Below are 12,455 nucleotides of genomic sequence, written 5' to 3'. Positions count from 1 at the left end.
GGGTCCGGGGGCGCCCCCACCCCCTCCGCTTCCGGCCCCGGGCGCACCACGCCTTCCGCCCTTCTGACCCGACATCCTGCAGCTTTCGCGATCGATGCGCGCCCCACCCCTAGCAGATGAAGGGCAAGGGCTTCCCTGCTGTTCTCCGGCTCTGCAGCGGTGACAGCTCTACACGCCTGATCTCTCGGCCTGGGGTACTGCTGGAAGGAGTACTATAGGGCCCCCCTGTACACACACACACACACACACAAATGCTCTCGAATCCCTGGGTGCCATGGCTCCTGCAGTACTGGGGCCTGAAAAAGTAGAGGCCGGTGGAATTGAGAAATTCACATGACATGGCAGTCCTACTAGCTAAAGGGAAAACGACCCTTTTTGTTTGTAATAACTCTGAAACTGTGTAACTCAGATCAGGACCGGAAACCATGATCTGTTAACTGAGATCTTAAACCTAGCCTCTGATCTTAAAGAAGTTCAGGTTCTTGATGTCTCATTGTGGAAAGAATTAAGAGAGAGATGAAGTGAAAGGTAAGAAGTGGGTTTATCTGGAGACAGACACAGTCCACAGAGTGTGAGCCCGCTCAGGGAGCAAGAGCAGCCTCAGGGTTCGGGGGTTACCAGGTTGTCACTGTTTATAGGGGTGGGTAAGACTAATGAGTAGGAGGCCTATTCCAGCTATTTTGGGAAAGGGGTGGAGATTTCCAGAAAGTGGGCCACTGCCCACTTTTTGACCTTTGTGGTCAGCCTTGGAACTGTCTTGGTGTTGGTGGGTGTGTTATCTACTTTCTGATGTGTTGTAATGAGCCTATACTGAGGCTCAAAATCTCTTGAGATATGCCATCTTGGATCTATTTGGTTCTAATCTCATCAGTTTATGTTATGTCTTTGGGCTGTGTCATTCTGTTCAAGATTGTGCCCTGCTTCCTTTCCCTACTGTTTCAGTGCCTTCCTCTTTTTCTTTTCCAGAAGCTGGAAGGATGAGGTGGTTGGATGGCATCATTGACTCAGCAGAATCTGTTGGGTGTGCTCAGTGGCTAAGTCGTACGGATTCTGCAACCCCATGGATTGCAGCACACCAGGCTTCCCTGTCCTTCATTTTCTCCCAGAGTTTGCTCAAACTCATGTCCATTGAGTCAGAGATGCTCCTAACTGTCTCATCTTCTGCCTCCCCCTTGTCCTTTTGTTTTCAATCTTTCCCAACATCAGGGTCTTTTCCAGTGAGTCAGGTCTTTGCATCAGTTGGTCAAAGTTTTGGAGCTCTAGTTTCAGCGTCAGTCCTTCCAATGAGTATTTAGTATTGATTTCTTTTACGATTGACTGGTTTGACCTTGCTGTCCAAGAGACTCTGAAGAGGCTTCTCCAGCACCACAATTCGAAAGCATCAGTTCTTTGGTGCTTAGCCTTCTTTATGGTCCAACTCTCACATCTGTATGTGACTACTGAAAAAAACCATAGTGTATATATATATATATATATATATATATACACACACACATATATATACATATTTATATATATACACACATATCAAAAGATAATAGATACATTATTAAGTATATATAATAAAATATAAGGCCTGGCATGCTGCAGTTCATGGGGTTTCAAAGAGTTGGACATGACTGAGTGCCTGAACTGAACTGAACTGAAGGCATATGTATTTATATTCTATAGGATCAGCTTCTCTGAAGAAAGCTGATTAATATAAATTTCTATATGCTAGCAATGAGCAATATGACATTTAAAAAAACAGTTCCATTTACTATAGCATCAAAAGGGGTTTCCCTCGTAGCTCAGTTGGTAAAGAATCTGCCTGCAATGCAGGAGACCTATGATTCCTGGGTTGGGAAGATCCCCTGGAGAAGGAAATGGCAACCCACTCCAGTATTCTTGCCTGGAGAATCCCAGGGATAAAAGAACCTGGCAGGCTACAGTCCATGGGGTCACAATAGTTGGACATGACTTAGCAACTAAACCACCACCACTACAGCATTAAAAAAAACAAGATACTTAGTAATAAATTTAACAAAGAGGGTGTTAAACTTCTGAAAGCCAGATGCATTGTTGAAAGAAAGACCTGTATAAGGAAAAGGACAGCCCATGTTTGTAGACTGGACGACTTAGTATTTTTAAGATAGTAATACTCCACAAATTATAGAATCAATGCAATACCTATCAAACTTGGCCTTTTTGCAGAAACCAATAAGCCAGTCCTAAAATTCATATGTAAATGCAGGGAGCCCAGAATAACCAAAGCAATCTTGAAGAACAAAGTTGGAAAACTCACTCTTTCAAACTTTAAAAGTTATTTCAAGGCTGCAATGATCAAGACAGTACAGTGTTTGATTAAAGGGAGATAGGAAAATGTCACAGAATTGAGAATCCAGAAATAAGCCTTTACATTTATAGTCATTTTTTTTTTTTTAAAAACAAGAATACCACGATAATTCTATAGGGAAAGTATAGTCTTTTCTAACAAATGATGCTGGGACAACTGAATGTCTACATACAAAAGTTAACTCAAAATAGATTTTAAAAAGCATAAATATAAGAGCTCAAATGAAACTTTTGGAAGAAAACATAGGCACAAATTTTCATCACCTTGGAATAGGCAATGGTTTCTTAGTTATAACACCAAAACCACAAGCAAGAAAAGTACATTGGACTTCATCAAAATTAAAAACATTTGTGCATCAAAGGACACCATCAAGAAAATGAAAAAAACAGCCTACAGAATGGGAGAGACTATTCACAAGTCATATATCTAAAAGGGACCTGTATCTAAAATATACAAAAACTCATAAAACTCAGCAATTTAAGAAAAAAAGATAATCCTATTTAAAAATGAGCAAAAGACTTGAATAGACATTTCTCCACATCAAATAACCAATAAGCACTTAAAAAGATCATAATTAGTCATTAGAGAAATTCAAATCAAAACCACAGAGAGATACCACTTCGCACTAGAGTGTCAACAGTCAAAAAAACAGGAGACAAATGTTGACAAGAGTTCGGAGAAATTGAAACTGTTATAATGTTCTACATGTATATACATGCAAGCCAAGTGTGGAGAGATGTCAAAATATTACAATACACGCAGGGACAAACAAACTGAATTGTAATGTAAATGATTAACATAACCACAACGAAGTGGGTAGAGAAGAAAAGAACTAAGTTAAGTAACTTTGGAAAAGAGTATTTTGACTGTATACCATAAGGCCGAAGACAAAAATAACTTTATAAAAATATTGCACTCTAGTCAGTACATTTGTTTTTCACAGGGGTGAGTATTAACAATTGTGAAATGACTTTATTCTAGAATTGAACAATAATGAAAGATATTCTGGATAGTGAGAGCCAGGTTTCTTCCTGTTGGAAACACAAGTTACAAATAAAGAGAGAATTGGGGAATGAACCCTCTAGTGCTGGGTTGTAACTGTTTTTCTGTTACTCAGTCACTCAGTCGTGTTCAACTCTTCATGACCTTATGGACTGCAGTATGCCAGGCTTCCCTGTCCTTCACCACCTCCAGGAGCTTGCTCAAATTCATGTCCATTGAGTTGGGGATGCCATCCAACCATCTCGTCCTCTATCATCCCCTTCTCCTTCTGCCTTCAATCTTTCCCAGCATCAGGGTCTTTTCTAATGAGTCAGTTCTTCCCATCAGGTGGCCAAAGTATTGGAGCTTCAGTATCAGTCCTACCAATTAATATTCAGGATTGATTTCCTTTAGGATTGACTGGTTTGATCTCCTTGCTGCCGAAGGGACTCTCAAGAGTCTTCTCCAGTACCACAATTTGAAAGCATCCATTCTTCGGTGCTCAGCCTTCTTTATGGTCCAACTCTCATATCCGTGTGTGACTACTGGAAAAACCATAGCTTTGACTATACGGACCTTTGTCAGCAAAGTGATGTCTGCTTTTTAATACACTGTCTAGGTTTGTCATAACTTCTCTTCCAAGGAGCAAGAGTCTTTTAATTTCATGGCTTCAGTCACCATCTGCAGTGATTTTGGAGTCCAAAAAAATAAAGGATTGTAATTAGAAGTCTCAGTACCAGGACTTCCCTGGCAGTCTAGTGGTTAAAGCTCTGCACTTGCAAGGAGCACAGGTTCAATACCTGGTGGGGGTATTAAGAGCCCACGTGCTGGGCGATATGGCCAAAAAAAAGAATAGAAGTGTCAGTATTTAAACTAACACACACAAATAGAAGTGTCAGTATGACCCATGGTTTTAAATATAGTGGGAAGGGGCGGTTATTTGGCTACATTGTCACTCGGGCTCGTTGATCTTTGTTGAGACATGCAGGATCTTTAGTTGTGGCATTCAGGATCTAGTTCCCCAACCAGGGATCTAACCCAGGCCCCCTGCACTGGGAACTCGGAGTCTTATCCCTGGACCACCAGGGAAATACCAATTCACAATAAAATTTGAAAAATAAACTAGTGAAAGCATGGAATGGAAAAGCTCCTACTGTGAAATTTTAGTTGATCGAGGTGTAAATGAACAAGTATTCACTAACCATCTATTCCAGCAGGCTCCTCATGCATCTCCCAGCCAGTAAGCTCTCCTGCAGTCAGGGCACACCACCACCACCAAACCCAGCTTCCTTACAAAGAAAACATTCTGTCCATATCACTGTCTCTTTTAAAAGTTATTTTCAAAACCAGCCTCGCATCCTGGGACACAAGGCTCCTCTCAGCCTGGACCCAGATGAACTGAACAGCTCCATAACTCACCACGTGGCCCACAGCGTGCAGTGCTCCTATAGACCTCTGTGCATGGCTGATGTCACAGCTGTCACGATGTGCTGATATAGAGAAAGCTTCATTCACTGGGGTTAGAGAGTGAAAACCAGAGTACTGAAAAGATGGTCCCTAAACTGCTGTGCATAAGATGACTTTATGTTGCTCCACAAAGGAAGAGAAGGAAGGTAGTGACTCAAATTGGACAAAAAAAAAGAAAAAAGAAAGGGAGAGATCGTGGAGCTCATGAAGCTAGTTTCCACTGCGTTTGAGGGAAGAGAAGTGTGGAGTCCTGCCCCAAGGCCACAAATGGGAGGCCTTGCACCAAGGCCACAGACGTGGAGCCCAGAACCAAGGTCACCTCTGCAACTGATGGAGCCCCTTTGTAACCATTGCCAAAAGCCTCCCGATCATCACCAGCAGGCTTCCTGGCCCCAGATTAGGCAAAAACGCCCATCTCAGTAGTCTCCTCATGGCACCCTAACAAATCACCTAACACCAACGTTCCAGCAGAAATGTTCTTTGACTTGAGGCTATAAGAATTGGCTACTCATTAAAAAGAATGAAATAATGTGATTTGCAGCAACATGAGTGGACCTAGAGAGTGTCATACTGAGTGAAGTCAGAGAAGGAGAAATATTGTATGACATCCCTTATATATGCAATCTAAAAAGAAATGATACAAATGAAGTTACTTACAAAACAGAAAGATTCTCCTTGACTTAGAGAATGAATTTTTGGTTGCCGGGGGTGAGGGAAGGATGGGGGAAAGGATAGTTTGGAAGTTTGGAAATTTGGAATGGACATGTCCACACTGCTATATTTAAAATGGATAACTAACAAGGTCCTACTGTATACAGCACAGGGAACTCTGCTCAGTGTTAGGTGACAGCCTGGATGGGAGGGGAGTTTGGAGGAGAATGGATGCATGTATCTGTATGGATGAGTTCCTTCGCTATTCACGTGAAACTGTCACAACATTGTTAATCAGCTATATGCCAATACAAAAGAAAAGTTTTTTAAAAACTTGGATATTAACCCATACTGAGTTAACTTGATATGGGGGGGGCAGATATGTGGAAATTCTCAGTGAAACAAAAAGTTGAGTCAATAGGAATCAAATTGTGTCAAAATAATCATGTTGCAAGTGTTTCTAAAAAAATGCTTCTCGTATAGACGTCCTCATGTCACAATCATCAACCTTTAATTTGAATGTAGTTTCAGAGAATGTTGGTAATGGGTTTGACTCTCATGTGAGTTGATAAATCATAGCCATAGGGTCATTCAGCTGTCTTGAAGTCCCACCTTTGGTCATGAGGCAGATGAATCAGAGAAACCCACCAGCACCATGGGGAAATGATTTAACCCCAATACCCAATCCCTAACTGCATATTCCAGCAGAAATGGCCACACAGAGCAACCGATTATAAGGAAACAGTCTGTTTTATCTTTATGTTCCGTGGAATTATATTAATACAAAGCAACATTTTCCTGTCAGCAGGTTTGCAGCCTCCGAAAACAGTTTCAAGATGTAGGACTTTCCTGGAGACTCAGTGGTAAAGAATTGGCCTGCCAGTGCAGGAAACACAAGTTCCAGCCCTGGTCTAGGAAGATCCCACATGTTGGGGAACAACCGAGCCCGTGCACCACAACTACTGAAGCCCTCTCTCCTGGAACATACGCTCTGCAACAAGAGAAACCAGCGAGATGAGAAGCCGAAGCAACCAGCAGAGAGGAGCCCCAACTCGCTACAACTAGAGAAAGCACACACAGCAATAAAGACCCAGTGCAGTCATTAATTAATTAATTTTTTTTTTTTAAGTTTCCAGATCCAGAATCATAATAGCCAATTTGAATTGGGCTGATGCTCCAAGAAGGACATGCATAGTGGAGTGAAGATGATGAGGGGAGAGGCCAAGGACACCCACGAGGTTGCTAAAGACATGCTCAGTCAGCTGGGAGCCAGCTGGCCTTCACACACAACTCCAGCTTGTGAAAGGGCTAGAGAAGGAAGTAGAGGGTCTGGGTGGCCCCAGGAGATGAGGAGGAAGTGCAGCAGAGAGAGGAACCCCAGGGCAGTGAGCCCCAGTCTGGGGCACAGGGGCCAGTGTGACACACCCATGCAACTCCAGGACCTGGGGTGAGTTTCTCACTGCCTTTATGCCTGTTTCTCCAGTTAGTAAAATGGGAGTAGGCTGTTCTGGTGGCTCAGATGGTAAAGAATCTGCCTTCAATGCAGGAGATCCCAGTTTGATCCTTGGGTTGGGAAGATCCCCCGGAAAAGGAAATGGCTAGCCACTCCAGTATTCTTGCCTGGAAAATTCCATGGACAAAGGAGCTTGGCGGGCTACAGTCCATGGGATCACAAAGAGTCGGACATGACCAAGTGACTAATGCATACATGCATGACATGACATGACATGACACATGCATACAAAATGGGGGTAATACCTTGTTCTAGGTATTGTTGTTGAGTCTCTGGTCCTATCTGACTCTTTGCAATCCCGTGGACTGCAGCATTCCAGGCTTCCCCTGTCCTTCACCATCTCCTGGAGTTTTGCTCAAACTCAGGTCCATTGAATCAATGATGCCATCCACCAATCATCTCTTTCTCTTTTATCCCTTTCACCTCCTGCCCTTCAGTCTTTCCCAACATCAGGGTCTTTTCCAATGAGTTGGCTCTCTGCATCACGTGGCCAAAGTATTGGAGCTTCAGCTTCAGCATCTGTCCTGCCAATGAATATTCAGGATTGGTTTCTTTTAGGATTGACTTGTTTGACCTACTTCAGGGAACTGCCATGAAAATAGAAAGAGATTGAATATCTGAAGCTCCTAGCACGTGGAAGACAACCAATAACAGCCATCACTCCCTTCTACACACAACACTCAGCCCCACCGCAGCCTTGTGTGTGACCCGTCCCCAAACCAGTTGACGTCCATTCATTTATTTTTTTTTAAGATTTTTTAAAAATGTGGACCATTTTAAAAGTCTTTATTGAGCTTGTTACAATATTGCTTCTGTTTTACATTTTTTTTTCTTTTGGCCGCAGGGCATGTAGGATCTTAGCTTCCTGACCAGGGATGGGACTTGTACCCCCTGCATTGGAAGGCGGAGTCTTAACCACTGGACTGCCAGGGAAGTCCTCACTCATTTATTTTTGAAACACATATTTATTGAACTTTCGTTTGGCTCTGAACAGGACTCTGAGAGAGAATGGTGAGTACAGACAGCCATGGATCCTGCCCTCCTGTTGAGGAAACAGGTCTATAAATTCCAAACTCACACAAGTACGAAACTGTAATTGAGATTGTAGTGTTTCCAGAGACTATAATAGGAGAGTCTAACCTAGTCAGGGGAGGCATCCCTAAGCAAATTACCTTTAAACTGAAATCCAAAGGGCAAGTAAACATGACCAGGTGCAGGGGTCAAAGATGTGTCCTGAGCAGAGGGAACAACAGATGAAAAGACTGTGGTCTCAAGGGTTATGAAAACAGACCAGCGAAGCTGCAGAAAAGACAAGCCACTGGGAGGAAGCATTGGAAAACAAGAGGGATGAATGAAGGGAGGGCCAGACACACACAGTGCCTAGTAGGGCATCAGCAAGTCTTTACTATCTGGCCAAGTCCTTTTGCATGACAAGAAGGTGAAAATCAAGTGCTACATGTTTATCTGAGTGTGAATAGCATTTCACGTCAAATTAGTATTGAGAGTGGTATTTATTTCTCTCCTTGTGTATTTTTCCTTATTGTTTACGTCATTTGTAATGAGTGTTCATCATTTTTTCCCCTCACACAAGAACTTTTTTTCTAAGTCAACTTCATTGAGATATTATCTACAATAAAAGGCACCTATTTTAAGTGGGAACCTCTGTGAATTTTGGCAAATTTCTACCAGCTCAAGCAAGACATAGAGTGTTTTCTTCACTCCTTTCACCCACACACCAGTCCCAGGCCACTACTCAGCTGCTCTCTGTCACCATGTATTAGATTTGTCTTTTCTAGAATCTCACTTAGATGATACAGTATGATATACACTGCTTTTGTGACCAGCTGCTTCTGCTCAACATGCTTTTGAGGTTTATCCATTCCATTTATGTATCAGTTCTTCATTCATTTTTTTCCTGTGTGATATTCCATCATGTGGATATGCTACACTTTGCTGAACAACTCACCTGTCAAATAAACATTTGGGTTGTTTCCAGGGTTTGGGTTTTTTTTCTTTTGGCCATTGTGAATAGAGTTGTGATGAATAGTACAGACATATGTTTTTATTTCTTTTGAGTAAATACCTAGGGGTAGAAAGTCTGGGTCTTACAGTAAGTATACTTTTACTTTATGAGAAATTGCCAAGCTGTTTTCCAAAGCACTTGTGGTTTTCCATTACCACCAGAAGTGGACAAGACTTCCAGTTATTCCATATCTTCCCCAAGGATGGTATAATCAATCTTCTTCATTTTAGCCATCCTTGAGGGTGTGCAATGGTCTCACTGTGGGTTTTTATTTTTGTTTTAAGACTTTTTATATTTTGGCTGCACTGCAGGGGCTTCTCCCTAGCTGCAGCATGTGGACTTTCGATTGCAGTGCATGGGCTCCGTTGGTTGTGTCACACAGCCTTAGTTGCTCCAGAGCATGTAGAAGCTTCCCAGACCAGGGATAGAACCCATGTCTCCTGCATTGGCAGGTGGATTCTTAACCACTGGACCTTCAGGGAAGTCCTCTCATTGTGGTTTTAATTTGCATTTCCCTCATGATTAATGGTGTCCAGAATCTTTTTCATGTCTGTTGACCATCTACATTTGCAAAGTGTGTGGTCAAATTTTTTGCCAAATTTTAAATTAGATCAATGGTCATGTTTTTATCAAATTGTAAGAGTATTATATTTTTTCTGGAGACAAGTCCTTTGTCAGATAGTAATGTGACATATTATCTCCCATTCTGTGACTTGCTTTGAGTTATTTTTTAAACAGCTTTATTGAGATATAATTCACATACCCTCTCTGACTTCTCAACTGTGTCTTTTAAAAATAATTTTTAAAAGTTTGGTGATTTCTAAATTACCAATCTTTTCTTTTCCAGTTCAGGTTTTTGTGTTGTCACTAAGAAATCTACCTATTCCAAGCTTGTGAAGGTTTTCTCCTGTGTGTTCCTCCAGGAGCTTTATAGTTTCAACTTAACATATATGTTTGTGATCTGTTTCACTTTCATTTTTGTTTATGGCATCAGTTAGAAGTTGAGGTTCCTCAAAGCTTTTTTATTTTAAGTAAGGTGCTAAACAAAGCACGCAGCAAGCTGTAGTTTGAAAGACCAGGTCACCAGCCAAGCCAGAAACGGTCAGTGATATCTCACCGTCACTTTGTTAAATAGATTATCACAGAATATAAAAGCCAGGGTTTGTGGTTTCCTGTGCAAACCTATTCCAGGTAGCACTGCTCTGACACACACTTCCTGTTGACGTCCATTCATGACTATTCATTCCCACCTTAGTGCTGATTAATGCAAAAAGTGATTAATACTGAACACAGTTTGGTAGGGGGAGGGGAGGTGAAGGAGGAAAAGGAAAATGCTCTTTGCCTGCTGCAGACACTGCCCAGGTGACCTAGGATTTGTTCAGTAGCCAGAGCTACTTTCATTGGGAGTATTTCCCTGCTAACTCACCCCAGTGTCCTAATCCCCACCGTTAAGAATCACCAGTGCTTAAGTGTGGTCCAGTGGGAAAACCACTAGACCATTCAGGTATGACCTACGTCAAATCCCTTATGATTATACAGTGGAAGTGAGAAATAGATTTAAGGGCCTAGATCTGATAGATAGAGTGCCTGATGAACTATGGAATGAGGTTGGTGACATTGTACAGGAGACAGGGATCAAGACCATCCCCATGGAAAAAAAATGCAAAAAAGCAAAATGGCTGTCTGGGGAGGCCTTACAAATAGCTGTGAAAAGAAGAGAAGTGAAAAGCAAAGGAGAAAAGGAAAGGTATAAGCATCTGAATGCAGAGTTCCAAAGTATAGCAAGAAGAGATAAGAAAGCCTTCTTCAGCGATCAATGCAAAGAAATAGTGGAAAGCAACAGAATGGGAAAGACTAGAGATCTCTTCAAGAAAATTAGAGACACCAAGGGAACATTTCATGCAAAGATGGGCTCAATAAAAGACAGAAATGGTACGGACCTAACAGAAGCAGAAGATATTAAGAAGAGATGGCAAAACTACACAGAAGAATTGTACAAAAAAGATCTTCATGACCCAGATAATCACAATGGTGTGATCACTGACCTAGAGCCAGACATCCTGGAATGTGAAGTCAAGTGGGCCTTAGAAAGCAGTACTACGAACAAAGCTAGTGGAGGTGATGGAATTCCAGTTGAGCTATTTCAAATCCTGAAAGATGATGCTGTGAAAGTGCTGCACTCAATATGCCAGCAAATTTGGAAAACTCAGCAGTGGCCACAGGACTGGAAAAGGTCAGTTTTCATTCCAATCCCAAAGAAAGGCAATGCCAAAGAATGCTCAAACTACCACACAATTGCACTCATCTCACACGCTAGTAAAGTAATGCTCAAAATTCTCCAAGCCAGGCTTCAGCAATACGTGAACCACGAACTTCCTGATGTTCAAGCTGGTTTTAGAAAAGGCAGAGGAACCAGAGATCAAATTGCCAACATCCGCTGGATCATGGAAAAAGCAAGAGAGTTCCAGAAAAACATCTATTTCTGCTTTATTGACTATGCCAAAGCCTTTGACTGTGTGGATCACAATAAACTGTGGAAAATTCTGAAAGAGATGGGAATACCAGACCACCTGACCTGCCTCTTGAGAAATCCGTATGCAGGTCAGAAAGCAACAGTTAGAACTGGACATGGAACAACAGACTGGTTCCAAATAGGAAAAGGAGTACGTCAAGGCTGTATATTGTCAACCTGCTTATTTAACTTCTATACAGAGTACATCATGAGAAATGCTGGACTGGAAGAAACATAAGCTGGAATCAAGATTGCTGGGAGAGATATCAGTAACCTCAGATATGCAGATGACACCACCTTTATGGCAGAAAGTGAAGAGGAACTAAAAAGCCTCTTGATGAAAGTGAAAGTGGAGAGTGAAAAAGTTGGCTTAAAGCTCAACATTCAGAAAACGAAGATCATGGCATCCGGTCCCACCATTTCATGGGAAATAGATGGGGAAACAGTGGAAACAGTGTCAGACTTTATTTTTCTGGGCTCCAAAATCACAGCAGATGGTGACTGCAGCCATGAAATTAAAAGACGCTTACTCCTTGGAAGGAAAGTTATGACCAACCTAGATAGCGTATTCAAAAGCAGAGAGATTACTTTGCCAACACAGGTTCGTCTAGTCAAGGCTATGGTTTTTCCTGTGGTCATGTATGGATGTGAGAATTGGACTGTGAAGAAGGCTGAGCGCCAAAGAATTGATGCTTTTGAACTGTGATGTTGGAGAAGACTCTTGAGAGTCCCTTGGACTGCAAGGAGATCCAACCAGTCCATTCTGAAGGAGATCAGCCCTGGGATTTCTTTGGAAGGAATGATGCTAGAGCTGAAACTCCAGTACTTTGGCCACCTCATGCAAAGAGTTGACTCATTGGAAAAGACTCTGATGCTGGGAGGGATTGTGGGCAGGAGGAGAAGGGGACGACAGAGGATGAGATGGCTGGATGGCATCACTGACTCGATGGACCTGAGTCTGAGTGGACTCTGG

The 12,455-nt window shown here is 42.2% G+C and overlaps 1 long non-coding RNA gene across 1 annotated transcript; it reads left to right on the top strand.

Annotated features, from left to right (window-relative positions):
* The first annotated feature begins 93 nt into the window (after positions 1–93).
* LOC147349546 (uncharacterized) lies at positions 94–8,936 on the top strand. Its single transcript, XR_015149936.1, has 3 exons — positions 94–528; positions 6,243–6,881; positions 7,792–8,936. It is a non-coding gene; the product is annotated as an uncharacterized LOC147349546 (long non-coding RNA).
* The last annotated feature ends 3,519 nt before the right edge of the window (positions 8,937–12,455 follow it).

This window comes from Bos grunniens, chromosome 21 (assembly GCF_055505025.1).
Source record: "Bos grunniens cultivar Pamir isolate PY7600 chromosome 21, Bosgru_T2T1.0, whole genome shotgun sequence".
Classification (NCBI taxonomy): Eukaryota; Metazoa; Chordata; class Mammalia; order Artiodactyla; family Bovidae; genus Bos; species Bos grunniens.
Note: the sequence above shows the minus strand (reverse complement) of the source record. Positions and strands in the feature narration are given on the sequence as shown.